Genomic DNA, 24,132 nt, shown 5'->3' with positions numbered 1-24,132 from the left:
TCCCTTGTGTAACTTGGAATAGGGCCAATTGTGAGACTTTTAGTGGAGGACTGGAAACAGGCAAGCTGCCACCCGGTGCCAGTCTCCAGGATACCTATTATTGGTTCAGATGGAGCTGTGCTTCATCTGCATGAATATAAACTCTATGTTAGAAGTCTGAAAGACATGGCCAGTGTGTCCGTGTCATTGTTGAGGAGGGTGGATCAGATGGGCGGCACTTGAGAAACTCCACAGGTAATTTAGTTTTTGGACAAAAGGGACCCAACTCCACCCAAACCGGTTTTGCAAGGAACAAAGCAAGCCACGTTAGAGCTGTCCCTCTGATTGTCGCCAAGCTAGCTAAGCACACTATTGGTTAATGATGGCTGATAATGTAACAGGTCGATGAGAAATCCAACAAAATGGCTGTGCATGCGTCTCTCACTGTAAGCATTTACATAATCTCTCTGGATATTTAAGAGTTGCCTGCAGAGGCTGGGAGCCATACTACATATTGCTACACTGACAGCTGCCTAGGTAATATCAGTTATTGGTGACCATGCTGCTGGCCACCCAACCAAAAAATACCACATGCTACCCCAATCTCTGCAATCCCACCTAATAGCCCTAATCATAGCAATGCCACCACACTCTCCTTTAAAAGGATCCTGAACTGTAACCATGGCAGCAATATCAACCACCCAGCACAATCTAGCAACGTTCATACCCCAAGTCTTAGCAAATGTCATTCGATCCCCTCCTATTTGGTGACATTATCTACCAGCCCTCCACCTAACATCACATGACTACCCTACCACAGCAATGCCACCTGTCTGCAACAATCACAAAAGGCATACCCCGTGCTGTGGATGCACACTTGTACCCCCAATTATGCAGTTCCAACAACCTAACCCTCCCACCCATCCTTGGCAATAACACTTGCTCCCCTGGACGGATGTAATATAATTTACTTCAGACCTCAGCAAACACCATCTTCCCAATCAAAATGGGTAAAAAACACCTGGTCGGTATACATTTTTTTTTAAAACCGTTCCGCCACTTGTCGAACCGAGCACCCACCAGGTCTACACCACCACCTATCCACAACATTAGCTCAGTAACCAGTGAATGTTAAAGATCAAGAACCAGAGTACATCAACCCTTGTACAAACATCAGTTGAGTCTTTCTTCTTGGTGGGGTGGCAATGGAATTCTCAGTATGAGGTTCTTTGTAGTCCAGCAGCAAAGAGGAGGGCGCCCTGCATCTCAGATAACTTGGGTGGTACTGCTCCTCTCTAGCCATGCCAAAAGGACTGGGTCAGCGAGTGTACTGCTCTGCCTGGGTACATTTGTAAAGCAGTCAGTCCTACATTTTCTCATTTGCTACTGGAATGTAGATGTCTCCATTGTCACAACCCTTGTCTGAGAACTGAACTGCTCTTGTACCACTGCGGGAATTAAAGCACACCCCTGGTAATCACCCGGCATCTGCATCCGAGCTCACTCACTGGGTTAGTGCAAGGACCGTATTTTACCCATGCTAGGCTCATTTGTCACTGCATGGACTAAGATCACACTGAACTATACACTCCTTCGTCACTGGAAGCACTGAAGATCACACTCGTGCTATATTTCGTCAGTGCTTGGACATTCGCGTCGTGCAATAGCACTTTGTCGCTGCATGGACTCACTCGTGCTATACTCCATCACTGCATGGACTGAGAACCGCATCGGTGCTGTATTCCTTTGTCGATGAATGGAATAACGGGCATTCTCGGGCAAGTGTATCCCTCATAATATTGTACAATTCCCGTACTAAGCCCACTCAACGGACGCCTCTAGGTCCCTGCACATAGCATCCTTGTGCATGCATCACTGCTTGGTAAAAAGCACACCAACAGGCTAGAAATCTGCAGTGTATGAAATCTCGAGGATGAAATATCGAAATACATGGCATCTAGAGGAGCTGTGCAGAAGTGCTGAGGTGACGATCTGATGAAACCTCAGATGTACACAGGGTGCTCAAGGCGATCGATCATATGCCCAGAGAGAGAGAGATGCTCCGAGCGTATCAGCAGAAGCAAATTGTGAATTGGGACAGAATTCTACTGAGGGAGAGTTGTACCCGATGGAAATCACACGGGGTGGGGCGGGGGGGCTCGCTGAAGGCTATCCTATCTGCATGGGTGTTACAAGGCAGATGCTCCGGGTGTTGTTGGGGTGGGAGTAGCGAGGAACCCAGACTCATCTCTCTCCACAGTGACCAAACCTCTCAGTGGCATGAGAGGGCATCAGTTCACTACAGTGTGGGCAGCCAATAGTAATTACAGTGCAGTGAAGACCGCTCGCAGTGAGGGATGTACCATGTTACAACGCATACCATTACGACTACCTACTGTTACAACGCGACCATTACAACGCATACCATTACAACGCATAGCGCTTTGAGGTGCTGGATAGTGGTAAGTATAATTTACTATTCTAACTCCAGTCCCCGTGGACACTAGGGAAGGTGTTGGATAGTAAATTATACTTATTCCCTATCCTAGAGCGCCCCCCAGTGCAATGCGTTGTAATGGTATGCGTTGTAAAAGTTGCGTTGTAACAGTAGGTAGTTGTAAAAGTTGCGTTGTAACAGGTGTATACCCGCAGTGAGGCACTGATGCAACAGTAGGCGTGCCCAGTGTGATGAGGTAAAAGACAGCATGGCTGTTGTGGGATTGTGAGCGGTCTAGTAGTTGGGAGGGCGGAGTTAGTGGGCTGGGGGAAGAGGAGGATCCAGGGGATGGGCAAGTCAGTTAGAGTAGGGACGGGGACCTGAGAGCACCTGTTGAATAAAGCTCTTAGTTAAATAAAGAAGTAGTCTGTCGTTATTACAAGGGAGACACGACAACTGTGACTGCAGTCATGGCACACATGAAGCTGTAACTGAAGTAAAGACCACTGCCAATCTCCGGTGACTACAGTAGGAACTCTGTGTGATGTCCTTGCAGTAAGGAACAAAATCCTGTGCGCAGTGACTGCAGTAGGGGCTAGCTCCCATGTGATGGGCCTTGAGTGAGCGCAGCTCACAGTGTGCTTGTGTTGCAGTAAATGCTAGCTCCTGGTATAACTCACACATGCACACACTACCAAAGATACACAAAACACACACGCCCAAATGCAAAAGGTGCACACCAGTATACAAGCAGGCATGCTGAAACACACACAAACGCATCCACCAACACACGCGCAATTACGCACGCACACAATCAAACCGCCGGCAGTTACACATATAGGCAGAAACACACACCTTTTTAGGTTTTGCCTGGCGAAAGCTGCGCTTTCTGCGCAGCTTTTTCGCGCAGGCGAAAACCTGATGAGAACTGTAGTGTGCTTTGGGTCGGCCCTCGTCATTCATTGGCTGGCTCCGTAAATGGAGCCTTGCCATTGGACGAGGGGCCTGTCCGTCAATGCCGGACCAGACACGGGGGCGTTCCCGACATTCTTTGGCTTTTGCCGACGTCACGCGACGCCGGGAACGCCCCCGAGTCTGGTCCGGCATTGCCGGCACTTCTGCGTCTCTCCTGCCCCGTGACTGGCCGGCCGGCCAATCCTAGCGCGGCCGGCCGGAAGTGCCCGCCCCCCGCAGCCCGGGGGAAGAAGGAAGACGGCAAGCAGTATGGCGGCGCCCGCGGGGCTCCCGTGGCCTGGAGGGAACCCCGGGAGATGCGGAGGACGTTGCCGGTCTCCCATGCCGAAGAGGGAGACCGGAGAAGTGCCAGAGAGATTGTCGACGTTGCCGGTCTCCCATGCCGAAGAGGGAGACCGGAGAAGTGCCGCCGTCGCAAGGTGCAGGTGAGTCGATTTTTTTTTTTTTTTTTTTTTTTTTTTTTTTTTTCCCTCCTCTCTTCCCCTGCCTTCCTGCCCCAACCTCTCTCCCCCTGTCTCCTACCTTCACTCGTCGCTACGGGCCGCCGCTTAAGCGAGGTCGCTGCCGCCTTGCAATCTCCACGAGGCAGGACGCTGTCGTCTCTGATGGGCTCCTACCTTCACTCGTCGCTACGGACCGCCGCTTAAGCGAGGTCGCTGCCGCCTTGCAATCTCCACGAGGCAGGACGCTGTCGTCTCCGATGTACTACAAGCTGCAGCCGTTTTGCCAGGAGCGGCTTGGGTGGCCTGTTGAGATTATTATTAAGCGGCGATAACTTCTGCAGTGAAAGAATGTCTTAGGCAAAGGCGTTAAAATCTTAGCTAGCGTTCAATTGCCCCACACGAACCGGACAAGCCGTTTTGCCAGGAGCGGCTTGGGTGGCCTGTTGAGATTATTATTAAGCGGCGATAACTTCTGCAGTGAAAGAATGTCTTAGGCAAAGGCGTTAAAATCTTAGCTAGCGTTCAATTGCCCCACACGAACCGGACATATAGCACTTGCTGTCAATATAGGCTTTATACCAAGAGGCCATCTTGAAAAGGTGTTATGTTGACTTACTAAGGTATGACAGAAACAATCAATAAACGTCCGATTGAGAATTCCTTTACAAAATCTTCAAATATTGTTATTTTTTCATAAGGTACCGAATTTATAATTTTAGTAAAATGTTATTATTTTTTTATGAATAAAGGTGATTCACATCTCGTTGTACTGTTTTCATTTTTTTCCACTCTTCCATTATTATTTTTTGCTCTAAAGGCGATTTCTTTCGTTTGAAATATACCAGTCAATATCTGAACGCATTTCTGACTACTTTCTTGGGCTCTTTCTAGCTGTCTGACCACTGCATGACGTAAGTCCTCCGGCTGCCTCGAACGGCACCCCTCCCCGCGCGGAGCATGCTGGGGGCGTTTACACCCAAGATGGAAGGTGGCCGCCCTAGTCACTGGTAACGGGCGCTGTTGGGCGGGGATCTTGGTTTTCGGGTAGCATGGGGCAAACGCTGGCGCAGGTGGGGACTGTAGGGGAGCGTACTTGATGATCAGTGGCTGATGTGGATGTTGTTAGAGAAGTTGTTGACTCTATTAGTCAAGTTTTGTAGTGATGTCATAGGCTTAAAAGTGTAAAGTGACGCCATAATAACTTGGGTGGTGTCATTTATAAAGTGACGCTATTGGCTGAGTACTTTGGGGAGTATGCTTAGAATTCCTGCTAGTTCCCATACAATTAATGCGTACTGAGCGGGAAGGTCTGCTTTTAATTCCAATAGGAGCAAGCACCAAGTTACTTAATTGACTAAGTCTTGTTTTGCTGATTGGATTGGTGCTTTAGTTTAGGCATGTCGTTAGCTTGAGTGGCTGGACTGACAGCATTGGGCTAAATGTTTACTTATGATTTTTTTTTAGTCGGGGGCGTGGTGATACTATTTAATAATATGGAGACAGTAACGTCATTTGAAACATAGTATTTTGTTTGGTTACAAGTCTTTACTGAGAAAGTGCGAGAGAGCATAGCAGTAACTTCTTTCAGTTTGGAGCAAGGGTTATTGTTGGGGTTCTCTTCCTCAGCCTGAGTGATACATTTGGGTTTTGTGTGTGTACCTTGGTGAGTTGGGTACTGGCAGTTAAAAGTTAGATAGGCAGCACTTATACGTTATTGCTCCTGTTGGTGGCCCCTACACGTATCCTGAATGAACATGCCGCTTGTGCTGATACATGCTTATCATCTTGACCCTAAATGTTATGGTGTGTTGTGATTCATCCAGCAGAGGTTCTACACGGGTATGTGATCCCCGAATTGCATTTAGTGTGAATGTTCAGTTTGGAAGGCGTGGGATATTCTCTCACATTTGTTAGATTAGGCGAGTTATGTCTTGCAGCCTTTCGACCTAAGCAGTGAATGTGGAGGGTGAGAATACACTGTGCTGTTTTGTGTGCTGAATTGCAGTGGGCGTTCAGATGTTGAGGCCATTGATGTAATCTGTGTCGGTAATTGTTTGCCTGACTTAAGTTGGGCTCAGATGGATTCGTTTGTTTTCATTCAATGACTATGTAGCTAGACCGAGACAGAATATTATTGCGTTGGTCCAACAAGATCTTCTAGGCTAAGTACAATTCCTGTTGCTGCGATTAGTTTAATAGTTGCATAGTTACTTAAAACCATTGCAATAAAATACAACATAATAAAGCACAAGATACCTTTTCTGTGGTAACTGCCACTATCTTTCTAAAGATGGATTACTCCTTGATGAGACCGCACACCTTGAAACAAGCATTTAAACTTATTTAAAAATGATATTCCACTGACGATAAAATCGGTAAAGTTCAACTATTGCAAATATGTTCCACAGTATTGAGTTAAACAAGCATTTACAATGCAATGGTTTCGCCTTTGGAAAAGTTAGAGTTATTGGCATTGCTCATGACATTTCTTTTTTTTTTTACTTATAAATAAATGGCATTGTTATTTACATTGCCAACAGCTCTCACAGCCCACACAGCTCTCTCAGCCCACACAGGCCACACAGCTCTCACAGCCCACACAGCTCTCACAGCCCACACAGCTCTCACAGCCCACACAGCTCTCACAGCCCACACAGCCCACACAGCTCTCAGAGCCCACACAGCTCTCAGAGCCCACACAGCTCTCAGAGCCCACACAGCTCTCAGAGCCCACACAGCTCTCAGAGCCCACACAGCTCACACAGCTCTCACAGCCCACACAGCCCACACAGCCCACACAGCTCTCACAGCTCTCACAGCCATCCGCCCACACAGCTGTCACAGCACAGCAGTTGCTCTCAGTGGCTGTGTGTGTAGGAAGCTTTGTGTGGCTGTGTGTGTGGAGGGCTCTGTGTGGCTGTGTGTGTGGGGGGCTCTGTGTGGCTGTGTGTGCGGGGCTCTGTGTGGGGGTGTGTGTGGGGCGGCTCTGTGTGTGAGAGAGAGAGATTTGTTTAAATACCAGGATAATTGCCGGCAGCAGCACCCTTGCCGTGTAATGCCTTGTACTACATCTGTGTTAGCAGTCGCCTCAGGCTGTTGTTTTTTTTATGCAGGGGACGGGATTTGATCATGCCCATTACGCCGTATTGCTTTTCAAAGGCAACTGTTGCAGAGCCAAGTGGGCTGTTGAAAATTGTGTTTTCTGCACCTGCCCCTGTTGCCTGCTTGTGCCTTCGTTTTCATGCCCCTGTTGCCTGCTTGTGCCCCTGTTGCCCGCTTGTGCCTCCTTGTGCCCCTGTTGCCCGCTTGTGCCTCTGTGTGCCCCTGTTGTCTGCTTGTGCCTCTGTGTGCCCCTGTTGCCTGCTTGTGCCTCTGTGGGCCCCTGTTGCCTGCTTGTGCCTCTGTGGGCCCCTGTTGCCTGCTTGTGCCTCTGTGTGCCCCTGTTGCCTGCTTGTGCCTCCGTCTGCCCCTGTTGCCTGCTTGTGCCTCCGTCTGCCCCTGTTGCCTGCTTGTGCTGTGTTGGTGTGTGTGGAGGGCTCTGTGTGGCTGTGTGTGTAGGAAGCTTTGTGTGGCTGTGTGTGTGGAGGGCTCTGTGTGGCTGTGTGTGTGGGGGGCTCTGTGTGGCTGTGTGTGTGGGGGGCTGTGTGTGGGGGGCTCTGTGTGGGGGGCTCTGTGTGGGGGTGTGTGTGGGGCGGCTCTGTGTGTGTTTGTGTGTGTCATTTGCGATAGATAAAGCTAGTGGCATTTTAAATGACAATGCCATTTATTTATGTTAAAAAAACATAAATAAAAATAATGTCAAGAGCAATGGCAATAGCTCTAACTTTAACAAAGGCAAAACCATTGCATTGTAAATGCTTGTTGTCTGTTCTACCTGGTAAGGCATATACTCTCAGTTCAAAGTGGCTTGAAAAGGTGTGCAGAGAAAGAACCCGCTGCTGCACCGTGAGCATCAGGTACCACATTACAACTAAATAAATCACCATGGCGATTTTAAATTAATAAATAAATGAAGTAGTCCCGAAACAAAAGAGATACTGACCTACAGCGTAACTAAACTGTAGTTGTTTCGGTGCGGCTTCCCATAAAACTGAAGTGACATATCGGATCGCCAGCCAATAGTGAGCCAGCTAAGCAGAGCAATGCCACAGTGAACCAATGGCCAGCGGTAGAAAGGATAATTCTCCAGATTGTGTTTAATACAGGTCTTGCAGACAGCACATGTGCTGCCTGGGCTTGACCTAAAAACAGGAGATCTTCCATAAGATGTAATGATGAATTTGTTGACTTCGCCTTTCCCTCTTCCAAGGTGTGCTGAAAGGGTGTCACATGAAATTAGGCCCATAAAAAGAGCCTGAATATCATTAATGAGGTGGAGATTTTCCAACATAGCCTGATACTGTGGGAAAAAGATGCTGAATGGAGAGCATGGAAATTTTAAGTTTATAACATAATGTTTCATGCCTATTCATATTGTCCTTTAGGTACTTAAACCTTCTTAGTCTGAATCAGAAGATTAGGAGGAACTTGTGTTCAAACAACCCAGAGGTGTTGCGAGGCAGCCTGATGGTTTCTCATTGGACTGCCAAAGACATCCGAAGGTGTAAATACATAATGATTGCTAGCAACCAATCATACCTGCGAGCAGTTCATGAATAAGTTGGTAAACCAAAACCAAACTCTCAAACCGTTTAGTACTCTGCATAATAAAAAAGAATGATGAACATGCCAAAGGGAAGATTAAAGAAGAGCTGAAGGCAAAACCCATAAGTTCCTGCTAATTTGGCAGGTGAAATCTAGGGAGTAGGATTGAGGAGAAACACGTTATACCCTTTTTGTGTTTTGTTTTTTATAATTGCATGAATGCTTCATGTTCCAGTGGCAGCCACATTTACAGTACTGGAATGCATCCATGCAAAACGATTGTACAACAAGATGCCATGGTCTTCTCTAGATAGACTATTAAGTATTGTTGTTAGTTCATGGATAAGCTCCATTCAGCAATTATTTGCCTGCTTCGAACGTGTCCATTCTGTAAACTCCAGCCTGGAGTCCAGGCATCTCATCTCAGGATCTCCCGCCCAATCAATGCCTACAACATGATTATCTAACACTCAACGTTCAAGATGTGTCTATGTACTTGTTGGTAAGCTAGTGATCCCAGTTGTCCACGGCACCATGAAGCTTTTGGTTATGTGATCACTAAATAAATGTAATATAGTATGCATGGTCATGGGTTTGCTCCACCAGATACAGACTATTGCACTGTAGTTACAAAAGGGGGTGAGAGGCTTGGTGCAGGCAACAACCTTACACTTGATGTTCTCCGCTTTTACAGTACAGTGGCAGACGGAAATTGCATCTGCCCTGGTGTAACGCCAGATTTTGTGCTTTTTGTACACCTCATTTTAAACCTCTTCTAACACCTGATGGCTTCTAATCAGATTTGTATTCTCTGTATAAGATGAGATTTATTTTGTAAGCTCACCTCTGTCTTCCCTGACACATCATGACCACAGGCTTTCATAGAGAGTTGTAAAGTGTTGATAGAATTTCCAGTATGAGAACAGGAGGGTTAGAGGCTTGCTTGCCCTGACGCATTTATACCAATGTGTTATCATACCAGGCTGTGGTGGTTGTATAAATATAATACAGTGTGATACATTCCAAATGTTTCCTCAACTTTCCCTGCCTTTCCCCAGATCACGTGTTACAAGAGCATTACATTTGATGTGAGAGTGGTAGGAGTAGACAAATTGATCCACAATTCCTATCAAACCGATGAAAATGTGGTTCTATCAGACCTTTGTAGTGCCTTTGTTCCAAGCTGATGTGTTTTAGGTGACATTAAATGTACAGGAATTGCTGTGAAATAATAGTTGCTCGTGAGTTAGTGGTGTATGTAGAAGAAAGAGACAGTCGAGGGGTTGTCTACCTGGCTCGCTAAGATTTCGACTACTACACTTCACAGCTGATTTGAGATTTAGAAGCAGAATTTAATGTTGCAGTGCTAAGGCCCTGATTAAGGTATCACGTATTTAGTTACATTTCTGATCAAAAGACTTGTTCCTAACTAGTCATGCCAGTTTCTGAACCAATCTCACCCGCGCCTTTAAAACCTGCAAACATGGGGCAGCTATTGGCTGCTGGGGAAGAAATGAACCTATGTCGAATCATAATAGCTTGGGGCTTGGAGCTTTGGTGGTGTGGGGGCGGGCTTACACCTGCTGGGAGAAGTGGCCTATGGAGTGATTCGGAGTTCAATGTTGGTACTAGTAGGGAACACCTGTACCAGTTGTGGAGCAACGTAGAATTCCAAGACAACTGGATCATGCAAAAGCACTTGCTTGGACAATGAAGCTGAGAAGAGGACAAGTGGAAGACAGCTGAAGGAGTATTAGCTAACCAGTGTGATGAATTCATATTGTGTTTGCATAGGAAAGTTGTGGCACTGTGGGGATATCACAAGAGCCATTTCTGACAAATATATTACAGGATTACAACAAGCAAGAATATTCTGCACTACCATTGATAGCCCACCGAGTTGGACTGGAACATGAAATAGTCCCAGGCACCAAAATAAAAGTTGCCGCCGTTAGTGAATAAGGTAGCTAAAAAAGTGGTCCATGTATGCAAATTGGGGCAGTTTGGAAGTTGTAAAGACAAAATATAAAAAGTGTTTTACAAGATATGGAAGACTGCATGGATTTGATGTTTGTTTTAAATTATGAACTCCACACTATGAACCGGCACAGCAGACCTAGACAGGCTCACAAACAGTGAAAAACAGCCCACACACTGACCTGACAGACAGGACAGTCGGCCACTTGCCTGATTGCCCAATAGCCCAGTCCGACAAAGATAGGCCGTTAGCAAGGATGTACTCTCTTGTGTCTTTTCATCTTGTGAGTCTTGGGCTCTTACAGTCACTGATGAGCCTCAGCGCTGCTACCATAGCTGATCACACATTCTCATATTGACACATTTTACCTCTGAGGACTCTGAGCATGAAGGGAGATCATTAGCGGCTCACCAGAAGGCTGTGACTTCTGTTCCAGAGCCTGCCATGGACAATTGTTTGCCCAGAAACTCTGTTCTGCCACTAACTCTGAACCTAGAGCACTTTCTGAGCTCAGTAATCCAGAGTCTTAATTCAGCATAGGGGATATGTTACTAAATAGTTTTGTGAGCATTTCATCATATCTGCCAAGTTTTCAGATTGCCTATGTGTGACATTTCTGTGGTTTCCGTTAAGTATAGGAGACAATCTGCTGCCACATGTGTGACTCGGTGAGCCACATTTTTTTGCTACCCGAACTAAAGTAGCTCATTGTACTCGTGGTTTACAGAAACAGCCTGGCCTCCGTGTGTTGATTGCCAAAAATGCTGCCTGATCTCTTTTAGAAACACTTTTCAGAGTGTGGTCTCGCAGGATGGCCGCAGCTCCGTGGAGCTCCGTGTGGTTTGGGAGCTTCACGACTGGATTTTGGGACCCAAGCTTCTATCATCCGACTTGGCAGATGACCTACTCTATCGGAACACAGTGCCTTTCTATCCATGCCCGCCTTGTCCGTTTTGGGGAAATGCTGACTGCGGAATGGCTCGAGGTCTGACGGACCATTGTGAGGCTCCATCTTGAAAGCATCAGAACGCGCCTGAGGAGAGCGCATCCATAGTGCTTGCAACCTCCAAAAATACATGATTCGAGCCTGAGCGATTGAGGGAGTCAGCGGAGCTGTCGGTGCTGCAAGGGATTTGCCGCAGTGGGGGGGTTATTGCCGTGGATCGGACTCTGGACCGGCGGTTGCCGTGGAGTCAAGATGGTGTCGGTGAGAGCATAGGTGGAGGGCCCGTTGTGGGGGTGTTGGAAATTGCCCTTTTTGCAGGTTTATCCCCAAACCTTTTGCTTCTTCCTCCCTTATTTTTCCTGACCTGTGGTTGTTGGCAATAGGACTCTGGGCACTTTACCACTTCTGATCAGTGCTAAAGTGCATGTGCTCTCTGTGTAAATTGTTATTGTAATTGGTTATCTATGATTGGCATATTTGTATCACCAAGAAGTCCCTAGAAAAGTGCACTAAGTGTGCCAGGGCTGTTGATACAAATGCTACTAGTGGGCCTGCAGCACTAATTGTGCCACCCACATGAGTAGCCCTAAAATGATGTCTCAGGCCTGCCACTGCAGTGCCTGTGTGCAGTCCGTGAACTGCCATGTCCTCCTGGTCAGTGTCCCCACTGACCAGGCCTAACCCTTCCCTTTCTGTGCACATTGGTCATCCCTATGGAATACCCAAGGTACTCCCTTGGGCAGGGTGCAGTGTATGTGAAAGGTAGAGCATGTACTGGTGCAGGTGACATGCTCTGGTAGTGAATTACAGCCATTTTCGTTTTTCACTATTGTAAGGCTATCTTGCCCATAGGCTATCATGGGGAATGCTGGCTACAGTGGCTACCAGCATATCTTCCCATAGGGGCAAGATAGGACATAAAAGTCTGGTATCCCTGAACTCAGAATTTAATAACACATTTTTTAGGAAAGGTGGTTTTTCAATCCTGTGTTTGAGAACAGCATTTTTAGAAAGTAGCTGTTCTCTTGTCCGACCTTTCTGTGTGCCTTGTCCCGTTTGTGAATTGACTGTCTGGTTTGAGAGTGACGGGCTGGGGAGCCCCAGGAGGCTGGCTGAGTCAGCCCTAGGCTGAATGACTGCATCTTTAGTGGTGGGAGGGGATAGCACCTGAGCCTGAATAGGACTGTGCCCGCCCCACACAGTGCTGACACCACCCCCTGTGGTGCATCTGATGTCTCTGCCCTGCACTGTGGAAGGAGAGAAGGAATCATGTCAACAAAGTGCTCCAGGGCTGTGCTTTCCCTCGACAATCCTGGCGCCACCTCTTGCTGGGCGGCTGACGACCCTGCCCCTCTATCTGAAAGGAAAGGAGAGGCCAGGAAAACAAAGTGCTCAAGGAAAACCCAGAACTGGTTCAGACCGGGCTCAGAGCCCTCCTTTACAAAGGGAACAAAGACTTTTAAGTGTATAAGTATAGGACCCCAGACTACAGAAAATTAGATCATCCTGGAAACAAGAGGGAACCTCTGCCAATAAGAAAGCTGGAAGACTGAAGAAGGACTGCCCTGCTGTGTGATGCTGGTCTGACCTGCAGTTGCTTTGCTGCCTAGGAGAGGGGAAGGACTTTGTTGCTGCTTTGTCCCCTTACTTGAAGGAATCTCCAAGGGCATGTTGTGAGCTGGCTCCCTGTTTTGAAGTCCCAGGAACAAAAGGACTTCACCCCCAGCTTCCCTGAGCTCTGCTGAGAGTGCTCTGTCCTTCCTAGACTGGGGCCAGTTGTGGTGCCTCTGGATGTTGTACCTGTGCTGGGAAGCTGGAAAACCAAGATTTGAGAGACTTTGCTACAGAAAAGTTATCGCATCGCTCACTTGCGGAGCGCATCCCCGACAGCGTGAGGACATTCCCACCGCTATGAAGGCCGAGATCGTCGCAGCGCCTGTTGCCGCTGCGGGAGACGCCGCATTGTTCGTTTGCGGGAAGATCACCATCGCTGCGAGCGACATCGCAGAGCCCGTCCTCGCTGGGTGAGATTGCTGCACCGTCTGCTCTCGGACCGCATCACGTCGCTGCGAACATCGTCGCAGAGCCATCGCATCGAGGAGCTGCGAGAGGAAGATTGCTGCTGGATCACGCATCGTTGCCCCGGAGATCGTCGCAGCCTCCACAGATCATCGCAACGTACCTTTGCGAGAACAAACTTCCTACGGAACCTACACACCGGAATCCATACAAGTCATCGCCTTCCTCCCCATAAAGACAGGATTCGTCGCAATACGCCCGCTGCTGCAGCAGGACTGTCGGCAACGCCTCCCCATGGTCTCGGGAGCAACGCATCGCTTGTTTTCCACCAGCTTTTGCTTTAGAACTTTGTCACATTTAAAGGTACTGTTGGCTAAACATGACACAACTGTGAACTTTTCACGCAACTGTGGATTATTTTATTGCAACTTTAAGAACTCTTTCGCAACCCTATTCTCGAACTGTGTATGTTGGATTTTTGTCGCTTTGGTCTGGTGTAGTTTAGATTAAATACCTTCATTTTTCTAAACCGTTGTGTAGTCAGTTTGTGGTGTTTTTACTGTGTTACTGTGAGTGTTGGCACAAATACTTTACACATTGCTTTTGGATCAGCCTCACTGCTTGTGCCACGCTACCAAAGGGGTGAGCAGAGGTTATCTAAAGAGTGTTTACTCCTTACCCTGACAAGAAGCAAGGGTCCCTATTTGGACAGTGGTACCTACCTCTGCCAACTAGAGACCCCCAGTTCTAACAGGGGGCGGTGCACGCTGCGGCATTGGGAGGTTAGCGGAGCACAGAAGACCCCCGGGTAGCCAAGACACGGCGTTGGAGGTGAACCTGGCAGGGATCCTCTACCCGACATCATTGCACTGGAGTAGCAGGGGTGACTCAGAGGGAAGTAGAAGCCCCATGAGCCACAGAATCTCCCGTTGGTCCCTCCAGCTACAGTGGAGAGTGCCGGGGAACACAGTGGGTAATTGAGGGAGGTGGCGGGCACTTTTAACGCCGTAATCGGGAGGCCTGCACCCGAGGCCCTGAAAGCCCATGAACGTGCCCTGAAACGGTGAGTGGGGTCACTGGGGGCGCCTTCACTGCCTTTTCACTGGGGGCTCTCTTTATCTATAATTAAACTTCGGTACTTCGACCTCAAAATGGCGACCCGAGAGAAACCCATTACCAAAGAGTTGCATGAGTAAGCGGAGGGGCACCTTCTTACACACGGAAGATACGTGGGGCCTAGGTAACCTCAACTGCTCAAAGTGGGGATACATTTCAATACGTTCAGAGGGGAATACCCAGAAACTACACTATGCCTGACCCTAAGATGGCCGCCAGAGGACTAATGCCTGACCGTATAAACACTGAAATCATTTCAGCTATGAGAGCCACGGGTAGATCCAGATGCCCACCTCAGACTGAGGTCCGGCCGAGTAGAAGACCAGAGTAGAAGTACCTCTCGCCTGACCCCAAGTTGGCATCCACAGGGGTCCTTTACCACAATGAGCTACTACTCTTGGACAAAAAATTGGACATTGACCAGACTACGAGCATATCCTCCATCAGGCTCACCCATCTGGACATAGAATCTGTTACCTTGCCACCGAACGTTGAGACCTTGCATTTTGACTGATGCCCGGTGGAGTTACCTTGATAGCATCGAGGAGATGGACTGTGAACTTCCCCCTCAGCCGTCGCCTACCCAGCCGGACCTTGAGCAGACTTTCCTTTGTCTCTCCGCCGTATCTCCCACCTATCTAGCCTTTTACCTCACCCCCTTACCCTCTACGCTCCATCTATCTCGTCCTCTATGTTTCCTAAATGTTTCCAGCGACAACTTGTTTTGTCTCTCCATTGTATTCCCCCTCCTACCCCTTTACTCCACCCCCTTTCTCCTTTGCGCTCCATTTGTCCCTCCTCTCTGCTCTTTAATTGTTCTCCCCAGAGACCTAGCTGTTTGGCTGATGCCCGGTGGAGCTACCTGATAGCTAAAGAGGAGATGGACTGTGGTTTTCCGCCTCAGCTGTCACCTACCCTGCCGGACTTTGGGCAGACTCTCCTTCGTCTTTCCATCCTTTCTACCTCCTACCCCTTTTCCCCACCCCCTTACCCTTCTAAGCTCCATTTATTTCGTCCTCTACACTCTTAAAATGATTTTTAGAAAAAGTGATATATATATATATATATATATATAAATGGAGGTCTAATTACAGCACGAATGATTATATACGACGTGAAATGGGTTAGCTGTAAATCAAAGTAAACAAACCCTTGGCTCAGATGACCTCTCTTTGACCCTGACCCAGCTCACACTCTGGATTCCTGGGGCACACACAGCAGAGACAATTGAGTATTGGGCGGCAATGCTAGACAGAGGCTAAAGCTGCAGCTCCTTTAGCTAATAATGTGATACATTGCTTTAGAGATGCAGGGATAGGCACTTAAATGCATTAGCCTAACCAGTGGTGGGTGTCAGTTGGCGAGGGTGTTTATTTCATGCTGAGTTTGCACAATCGTTTGTGAATTGGAAACTCAATGCGCAGCCCTGGCATTATAACCCTGTTTTAATTTACATATCGTCACACGTCCATAAGTATTATAATTTCAAAAAGAGAATAATTCAATAATTGCATTTCAGCTGCTTTATTGTCATAGACATCACAATACCGTATGTCGATGGTGAAGATGTGCGAGTGAAGAAAAATAGTATTTCTCAGTGATAAAGACTCAGGGTGATAGTCACTACTTCATGATCGTTCTGTTCCATCTTTGGCGGGAGGAGGTGAAAATCCCTTCCATGCCATGTCAGAGCATGCATTGTTGCTGCAGAGGGAGTCTTGCTCTGCAGACATAGCAGCTTAACTGCACCTTTCCCATATCCCTTTTACAGTGGCACTGCACTATTTTTTTGACCCCTGAAAAGAGGATTACCCCCGAACAACGTTCTATGACAGGCTAACTCAATGAAAGGCCAAATGTGATAACTTAAAGCAAGAGTATCAGTTTGCAAAGGAGATTAATGGAGATATCTGTGATTAGACATGTTAGTTGTGCTCTGCATGGATGTTCTTAAATTTAGTCTAAATGTCATGCTTTCTTTCCTATTTCTATTTATCAAAGAGAAGGGCAATCTTGTTGCACCAATTGTCCATTGACTAAGCTGTCTCTCGATTTTTGTTTGTACTTGTGTATTGTGGCATAGGCTGAGCATTCAGGTGACTGAGAAAGATGTATGCTTTAAAGGAGTGAACATCCAAATATCAGCCTCTGTTCAACATCTTGGAGCCTATCAGCTTAGTTTCTGATACTTCCACATTGATCGTTAATTGTCTGTAGGTATCCTGGTGAGCATAGGGCGTCTATGTTGTTCTGCTGTATGCTACATAACTTCACCGCTATTACTATACTCTCTCCTTGCTGTGCTTGTACACAAAATATTCCCTTACTTTTGTGGTATGTTTCGTATATGTTGTGATGTGACTGATGTCCTGTGCAGTTTAATGTCTAGGCTCGTTGAGTTGGCTTATGAGACATTTACTCTCTCAATTTTAAACTTAAACATTTAGGTTTCTCACAATGATGATGCTTCTGCACCTGCTACCACTTGTGCAGCTCTCTGTGGTGTGATCATTTGCAGTGGTCATCCAAAGGACTTGTTGAGCGGATGCTTTATGCAGCTTCAGCATTAATAGTTTAGTCAGAGGAATGTTGTTTGGGTGAAAAAAGAAGCTAAAGTAAACCAGGGCTGATTCATCCAGTAAATATCATGCTTGCCTTCACACTCTGACCTTACACCATACCATTTCATTTCATTTCAAAGTGCTTTATTTCGAGTATTACTCATAAAAGCAGACAAACATACATATAATAAAAAACAATTAAATTTACAACGTCATATTAGACTTGAGCACACACTTGATATTTAAAAAGACATAATACATGAAAGAATATCATAAGCAGGATAAATATGAAAAAGTGCCAAAAATAGTGATCATAAATAAGCAATTTTTAAAAAAGACAATATATCATAAAATTTCTAACCGACGATACATTAAAATTGAATATGTTATAAAGGGTAAAAGATGAATACAAGTCTAGCAGTCTCTGACCAAATAATCATTTTTTCCAGAGAATAGACAAAAGCCTAGCAGTCTCTGAATATATCATAACTTGTTACAGAGAATAGACGTGTACTAATAATCTTGTAAACAACAGATTGAGTTATTGCCCTCTAATCGTTCTCGGTCTTAAAACCCAAGCCCACCCCAGGTACTTCGCAATGGCAGTAATAATCCAATTAGCAGATGTAGTTCTTAAAATCCGCAGTGCTACCATGCTATTTCTTGTTCCTAGGTTCCTACACATTGGGGCCAACCAAACTCTCCTAGGAATAGAGTACCTTGAACATGAGAACAGAAAGTGACCAAGGGTCTCATTGCCTACCCCACAGGCAGGACAGGTTGTCACGCCCCCTGCTTTCCATTTAGATGTTAAGTTGGATAAAGGCAAGGAACCAACCCTCAATTGAAAAAGCAGTTTCCTGTCCATGGGCTTTAATATGTAATCCCAATACATTTCATAATTTGGGTACAGCTTGGTCTCTAAGTAGCTAGTGGTCATGGACCCACTGTTTAAACTAAGCATACTTTTATTAACAACATGTTCCCAGTAGATACTTTTTATAGTAGACTTAGAAGGGAATAGGGCCCCGGCTGGGTCAACCCAAAGAGCATTAAGTCCTATATCGAACAAGGCAGTCTTCAATGATTTAAACCATTTAATTTTGTTGTAGCAATCTCTAGTGACAACATCTTTAAACCCATTTGCATAGTGAGAGAGCTCTGGCGTGGTCCAAAGCCTACGCCAATATAAAATCGGGCGTAGTTTGGCCTTGTCAGAAATTGCTCTCCTGCCTAATTCATATCTTAGAGGCAATTGCGGGCTGCTCTGGGGGACGCCTATCAGATTCCTGTAAAATTTATTTTCTGAGGTTTGGAGCTCCTGAAGGTTTTCATACCCCCATAGTTCCGCACCATACAGGGCAGACCCTATTACTTTTGCCTCATAGATTATCAGAGGTGGTTTGATGGGCTTAGTAAACGATTTCCTTTGCTCTTTAATGATTGTGCCAGCTATTTGCTTGTGTCTTAATATAGAAATATTAAGGTGAGACTGCCACCTGTTATCGTTGGAAATATGTATCCCTAGGTAGGTGAAGGATTTAACAACCTCCAGGGTACGACCACTCAACGAAATATTAGATTTAAAATTTCTGTGAGGGTTGAAGGCCATTAGTTTTGTCTTGGACCCATTTACCTCCAGTCCATGAGCTACACAGAAATCATCAAATATTGCTAGTGCTTTTTGCAACCCTGCTGGTGTTTTTGATAAAATTAAAGTATCGTCGGCGAACATTAAAATTGGAACTTTTTCACCTGCAAGGGAAGGAGCATCAACTGCCTGGGACTGCATGGAGGAAACCACACCGTTAATAAAAAGAGTGAACAGGGTAGGCGCCATTGAACAACCCTGCCTAACCCCACGCTCAACTGGAAATTCGACGGTGTCATTACCATACCCACCCCAGCGAATTTTGGCATAATTGCCCTCATGCAGCCGCATGATTAGGGACAACAATTCCCCGGGGACCCCAAGTGTCACAAGAACTTCCCACAGTTTTGACCTTGGTACCAGGTCGAAGGCAGCCCGCAGATCAACAAATGCTGCGTACAGGCTGCCTCCGCCTAGCACCACGGTCCTCCACTGAATCAGCTGGAGGCGGAAGACTTGGTCGACAGTGCTGGTTGCCCTGCGAAAGCCAGCCTGGATGGGGGATAAGATGTTGTTATCCTCAGCCCAATCAAGCAGCCTATTTACAATTACTCGACCGACTATCTTTTGGACAGTATCGATCAGACTGATCGGACGGTAATTACTAGGCAGAGCACGATCCCCTTTCTTGTATATTGGGATGATGACGGCACCCCTCCATGTCACAGGGATATCTGCACCTCTGGCGATGTGGTTGATTAGCAGATGGATGTATTTAGACCACCTTGCAGTGTCGTTTAAAAAAACGTCTGCAGGTACACCGTCGATGCCAGGAGCACGACCTTGATGGACAGATTTAAGTGCCATCATTATTTCATGCTGCGTAAAGATGTCAGCTTCCATCGTTTCATGGGGTACACAAACGTTATCCGTTGCCAGGTTGCTCGATGCGTATTGTTCACTAAAAAATTTTACCCAAGCATCCTGGGGGACATTATTTGTGGAGGCATCTTCAATCCTGTCATGGCCCCATTTAACTATATGCCAAAATAACCTAGAGTTATTTTGGTCGCTGGCGCTCTGTAACATATTCCAATGAGCTTCATCCCAAACTTTTTTAGCCTTAATTATTGAAGATTTATATTGTACCCTAGCCGTCCTAATGGCCTCCTTGTTTTTATCTTTAATCGCGGCCCATAAATGGGCCCTGGCCCCCTTGCAGTCTTGGTTATACCATTTGGCTGGCCTAAGTTTCCCTGGCTTTTTGTTATTAGTCGGTTTTAAAAAATGGCGTTGTATTTCTTTGAAAAGGTCATTGTGGACCTGAGTAACTATGTTCTGGGTAGAAGGTAACCCGACCACACCCTCAAGGGCCACAATGGCCCTATCAGTTGCCATATTTATTTTTCCCAAAGCCAGCAGGTCAGATTTAACACTGGTCCACCTCAGCCTGCGCATATCATTAGTGGGTATAATCGAAGGCGGGAGGGGTTCAGCACAGGTATTTAAAACGGCATCGGGCTTCCACCAATTATGAAGGACACATAAAGGGTCGTGATCGCTCTCTAACCTTTCCAACACAGCCATATCAATGACCTTTGGCCATAGGGACATACTACATATTACGTAGTCAATACGGCTCTTGTTTCTTCCATTGTTAAAGGTCATGGCTGGTGTTCTGTCAGACTTTGTTCGGCCATTCAAGGCCCTTAACCCATGTTCAAAACACATGGCGTTTAGGCCAAGAATGTCCTCAGTCCAACGAGTTATTGGGACTGCATTGAGAGCGGGGATATCCCATAGGGTGTCTTCTTCCAATCCCAATTGTACATCGCCAGTGTCTAAAGGCTCAAAAGTGCGATTTAGGTCGCCGGCTATTAATATGTTATTCCCTGATGAATGAGTTTCTAATAGATTGTACAGAGACAAAAGGACCTCAGATTTTCTTGCATTTCCCCCCCTGGCATATACATTGTAGATATCCATGGAAGTAGATGAGCTACCCTTTAATCGAATGAGCTGAATGTCTTTTAGATTAAGCTCAATGTTTCTCACATCAACCATGAGAGCCTGGCGCACCCATATCGTAAGTCCCCCCATCGGTCGCCCTTTAGGACCCTTCGTAGCTGGGATGTAGAAATTCAGATAACCAAGTGCAAATACAGGATCTACAGCCCAAGTTTCTTGGAAAATGCAGACATCATATTGGCTGACAAAACCAGACCATTCACCACAATCCATTTTGGAACATAGGCCCGCAATATTCCAAGACAATAAATTCCCAGATGTGTTTACTGTTATAGAACAAGTGCAATAATCCAACCCTGATGACAACAGATCAACATTGCTAGTTTCATTAGGATTTACAATAACTACACCAGCTCTAGATACAGTCGTGTCTATCACATCCTGTACAGATTGTGGACAACTCGAAACCACTGTATAGTTAGCAGCCATAGGAACTTGCAGCACGGTGGTAGGGGTGCATGGTAGTCAATCACAAGCGTCTAGGTTGGAGAGTGCAGCAAATCTATTTTCCACACCTAGACCCCACTCAGCAAGATCAGAGTTCTTGCTGCCCCTCTTAGTTACAACGTTCCATTTTGTTCTAAGAGTGCTGCAATTAGGACCTCTGCCTTTTCTAGGATAAAAGAAATCTAAAGTCAGAGGAACAATAGGGGTAAATCTTTTCTGGGGCGGGTGGAGGTTTGGTAAAATGTTAGGCAGGACCTCGGGGTCAGTAAAGTTAAGTACAACGCAATCCCCCTTGAATTTTTTTGCCCTGTTCCCAATCCACTCGACCCTTCGTGCATTCACCAGTTCTTCCGCAAGTTGCTCCTTACCCCAGGGTGTTATGGCCATGTTATTAGTTAGCCATGACAATGATTTGTTGAGTAATGACGCAGTCGACTCAACATCGCCGGGGGCTAATTTGGGTACATTAGCAAGAACGAGAACTAATGGTGAGGCTTCAACGACGAGCTCTGATGCTCCATTCGTGGTATTTAATTCCCCATAGGGTAAAGCAGATGAAACATCTCCAGGAGGCCTGTCAGATAAGTTTGTCAATAAGGGCAACGGGGGATTTTGTGTAACAACAGAAGACGCACCATCAGAGTGGGTAGATTTAATTTCTGACAACAGAGGCTGGACGCATGTTGAAATGGCTTCTGGTAGTTTTCTCACCTCTCCCAAGGTTTTACCCAATAGACCTTCCAGTTTGCTAACCTCAGCAGTTAATTTGTCGATTTTGCTGATTAGGGGTTTTACCATCCCTTTAATTTTTGTATCCATCAGACAACAAAGTTTTTGCAATAAATCGTCGGAAAGAGTCACATAAGTTTCCCCAGTCAAGTCCTCCTCCTCGTCATCGGTAGATTTCCTTGGTGGCGACGCAACTTTGTTTTTAGATGACCTTAAGCCTCCTCTCTTTTGTATGGTTTTCCTTTTACCCCCTGAAACCCTAGGTGCGGGGATGGGGGGAGCGGTAGAAGTAGCAGACTCGCTATTTACGGAAAGCACAGTTGGTGCATCTATGTCACTATTTTCTTCTCTATTAGCAACAATGCCGCTAGGCTGAATACAATTTGAATCCTGGAGGGAGGCATGTGCCCCACCGAGGAGGCTATTGTTTAACAAGGCAAATGAGTCCTCGTTCTCTATATCTACTAATGGTGATTGTAGTGGTGAATCCAGACCCAGTGAGGCCCTTCTATCAGTGTTGATTTTTGTCACAACCTGTACGAGATAGTTCTCCATTGTGTTAGAAGGTGTGGGTTGCTTTTTTGCAGGCATTTGGCAACAGAAGTTCCACTTGGGACTAAAACAAGTACTATAAATAGTAAGGTTACTAATTACCTGGAGCTTCGTGAGCCTGGACAGCCTTGTGCGCTAATGGATGGAGTGAATAGAGCAAAGTCCCTGGCCCAACCCAACCGTGGCCAACCTCGGACGGCCTCAGACGGCCCGCCCTTTGTCCGGGCTTCGTCCGGGCGTCCCGCTCGCGTCCCGCGAAGCGGGTGTCAGCGCCGCTTTTGTGCGCCTCCTGGCGCCCTCGCGTCACTGTGAAGCGCGCCGCCGCGTAGGCTGCCGGGAATTGAAGTCCCGGAGCGGCGACGCGTGCAGTCTGTGCAGAGGATGACTCTCGGCGGTGGCGGCTTGTCTCCAGTGCCCCTGCAGCCTGGAAAGGAAGGTCCGGTCTGTGGCAGCGTCAGCAGGTAAGTGAAAGGCTCCCCCTGCTCCGCCGGTGTCAGCGCCGCTTTTGTGCGCCTCCTGGCGCCCTCGCGTCACTGTGAAGCGCGCCGCCGCGTAGGCTGCCGGGAATTGAAGTCCCGGAGCGGCGACGCGTGCAGTCTGTGCAGAGGATGACTCTCGGCGGTGGCGGCTTGTCTCCAGTGCCCCTGCAGCCTGGAAAGGAAGGTCCGGTCTGTGGCAGCGTCAGCAGGTAAGTGAAAGGCTCCCCCTGCTCCGCCGGTGTCAGCGCCGCTTTTGTGCACCTCCTGGCGCCCTCGCGTCACTGTGAAGCGCGCCGCCGCGTAGGCTGCCGGGAATTGAAGTCCCGGAGCGGCGACGCGTGCAGTCTGTGCAGAGGATGACTCTCGGCGGTGGCGGCTTGTCTCCAGTGCCCCTGCAGCCTGGAAAGGAAGGTCCGGTCTGTGGCAGCGTCAGCAGGTAAGTGAAAGGCTCCCCCTGCTCCGCCGGTGTCAGCGCCGCTTTTGTGCGCCTCCTGGCGCCCTCGCGTCACTGTGAAGCGCGCCGCCGCGTAGGCTGCCGGGAATTGAAGTCCCGGAGCGGCGACGCGTGCAGTCTGTGCAGAGGATGACTCTCGGCGGTGGCGGCTTGTCTCCAGTGCCCCTGCAGCCTGGAAAGGAAGGTCCGGTCTGTGGCAGCGTCAGCAGGTAAGTGAAAGGCTCCCCCTGCTCCGCCGGTGTCAGCGCCGCTTTTGTGCGCCTCCTGGCGCCCTCGCGTCACTGTGAAGCGCGCCGCCGCGTAGGCTGCCGGGAATTGAAGTCCCGGAGCGGCGACGCGTGCAGTCTGTGCAGAGGATGACTCTCGGCGGTGGCGGCTTGTCTCCAGTGCCCCTGCAGCCTGGAAAGGAAGGTCCGGTCTGTGGCAGCAGGTAAGTGAAAGGCTCCCCCTGCTCCGCCGGTGTCAGCGCCGCTTTTGTGCGCCTCCTAGCGCCCTCGCGTCACTGTGAAGCGCGCCGCCGCGTAGGCTGCCGGGAATTGAAGTCCCGGAGCGGCGACGCGTGCAGTCTGTGCAGAGGATGACTCTCGGCGGTGGCGGCTTGTCTCCAGTGCCCCTGCAGCCTGGAAAGGAAGGTCCGGTCTGTGGCAGCGTCAGCAGGTAAGTGAAAGGCTCCCCCTGCTCCGCCGGTGTCAGCGCCGCTTTTGTGCGCCTCCTGGCGCCCTCGCGTCACTGTGAAGCGCGCCGCCGCGTAGGC

The 24,132-nt window shown here is 47.8% G+C and overlaps 1 protein-coding gene across 6 annotated transcripts in view; it reads left to right on the top strand.

The window, feature by feature from the left end:
- The window catches only part of MICU3 (mitochondrial calcium uptake 3), a 482,285-nt gene that overhangs the window by 95,829 nt on the left and 362,324 nt on the right, over positions 1 to 24,132 (top strand). The window lies entirely within an intron of this gene.

This window comes from Lissotriton vulgaris, chromosome 3_1, assembly GCF_964263255.1.
Source record: "Lissotriton vulgaris chromosome 3_1, aLisVul1.2, whole genome shotgun sequence".
NCBI lineage: Eukaryota > Metazoa > Chordata > Amphibia > Caudata > Salamandridae > Lissotriton > Lissotriton vulgaris.
The sequence above is the reverse complement of the archived record's forward strand: the minus strand, read 5'-3'. Positions and strand labels throughout refer to the sequence as shown.